Raw genomic sequence first — 2,093 nt, 5'->3', positions numbered from 1 at the left:
CTGGAGTAAATTATGGAAGCTTATATTTTAGTGACTAATCTACATCTTTGAAAAGATGAAACATTTTATTAATGATATGTGCCTCATGACTAAATGGTTATCTAACAAATATTCACTAGAGGGAAAATTGCATGCATTAACTTTCAAACATTGTATTTTATAATAAACTGTGTTGTAACTGTAAAATATAAAATTTCATCATTTTATATTTCAGAAATCTTTACTGTCCCAACTTGAGGTTGCTAGGGAGCTGCGGACGCCAGCGCTGTAGGTGAGGTGGAGCTCGAGGTCCATGGCCCAAGATGACTCTAGCGCTGGAGACTGTCTTCTGGGGGGGGGGACCAGTTCACGGGCTGGGATGAACGTGATGCTGCACCAGGTCTCTGCCATTCCAGCCCAGGACACCACTTCTGCTAGAGTCTACAGGATCAAGACCAAAGACAGAGAGAAGAACAGAATGAGAAGACTTTGGGACATTCCATGAGTCATTCAAGCTACATTTCTAAGGCTAGCAGTCCTCCATCCTCATCGGCTCTGGTGTCTGCCTTCTCTCACACTTCTGTCACGCCATCCAACCAGGACATCTGCAGAATCTACCACTGCAAGGGTGATGATGAGAACCCCCTGATCACACCGTCCCACTGCACTTTGTGCACCAGGCCTGTCTGCAGCAGTGGATCAAGAGCTCTGACACGCTCTCCTGCCAGCTGTGCAAGTACAAGTTCATCAAGGAGACCGGGCTGAAGACACAGCAAAGTGCGAAAAGCTGCAGATGTCCACCAGTGAGCATAGGAAGATCATGTGCTCAGTGACCTTCCACATCATCACCATCACTTGGGTGGTCTGGTCCCTGTATGTGCTCATTGACCTCACTGCCGAGGAGATCAAGCAGGGGCAGGCAACAGGCATCCTGGAGTGGCCCTTTTGGACTAAGTTGGTGGTCCTGGACATTGGCTTCACCGGAGGACTTCTTTTCATGTATGTTCAGTGCAAAGTCTACCTGCAATTGTGGAAGAGATTCAAGACCTACAAAAGAGTGATCTATGTTCAAAACTGACCAGAAAGAAGCAAAAGAATATTTTTGAAAAATCTGCACTAACAGAGCCCAAATTTGGAAATAAAGATGGACATGGACTCTGTCATTCTGAAACAAACTCCTCCTCTTGCACAGATCCTGATGATGCCTGGGCAGAGATCATCCATGTCTGACATGTACTGGATGTCTGTGGGATGCTGAAGGATGTTGTTTACTATCAACTGTATACCTTTCTCCTGTCCTCTGACAGAGTTGGCAGGCGATGAGCTCTGCTGGCCTCTGGATTCTCCTCAGTTATCAAAAGCCATCATGTGACCAACATGGCAGGACCCCTTCTGCCTGGCTGCTCTGGGGTTGGGAAGGTGGAAGGCCCCGGGGGCCACCATGAGGGGATGGCTGAGCTCTGCCTGTGGTCTCCACAGGGTGAAGAATAAAATGCCAAACCTGAGGGGCAAGCTGGAGTGGGGTGCAGTTGAGAGACAGCCCTGCCCTGCCTCAGCTGCACCCTGCCTGAGCCTGTAGCTCCCGATTTCCTAAAAAAAAAAAAAAAAAAGTGCCAAAACCTGCTCTAGGTACTAGGGATACAGCAGTGAACAAAACAGACCAAAAAAACTTTTGATATTTATGATGCCTATATGATCATAGAGGGTTAGGTTTAGCCTCCATTCTAACCTACTAGTTTCCCTCCCACACAGTCATGCCACTCCAGGGACTTCTCAAGACTTCAGACCTCACTCTAAATTAAATGAGAAGCACTGGAGAATTAATTATACTATGGCACGAGTGGAAAGAAGGTGATGTATATTGTGCATTTTTCAATATTCCAGGTAAACATTGCTGGTAGCTTGATCAGGATGGTAGCAGGGGTGAAAAGTTTTCAAATTCTGATGTTTTAAAGGCAGAATTCATCAGAATTGCTGACAAACTGGATGTGGGATGTGAAATCATAAAACAGAAGAGACCGAGGAATAAGAAGAAACTGTGGGATGCCAAAGTATTTGACCACACTTAAGTGGATAGTGAGATACAAAGTATCTCAGTTACTTTCTCATTGCTG

At 45.8% G+C, this 2,093-nt stretch overlaps 1 pseudogene; it reads left to right on the top strand.

Annotated features, from left to right (window-relative positions):
- The first annotated feature begins 243 nt into the window (after positions 1-243).
- LOC104866104 lies at positions 244-1,209 on the top strand (annotated as a pseudogene).
- Positions 1,210-2,093: the final 884 nt, after the last annotated feature.

Source organism: Fukomys damarensis, unplaced genomic scaffold (assembly GCF_012274545.1).
Source record: "Fukomys damarensis isolate Sample0158 unplaced genomic scaffold, DMR_v1.0_HiC HiC_scaffold_1, whole genome shotgun sequence".
In the NCBI taxonomy this organism is placed as follows: Eukaryota; Metazoa; Chordata; class Mammalia; order Rodentia; family Bathyergidae; genus Fukomys; species Fukomys damarensis.
This window is presented reverse-complemented; position numbering and strand designations above follow the sequence as displayed.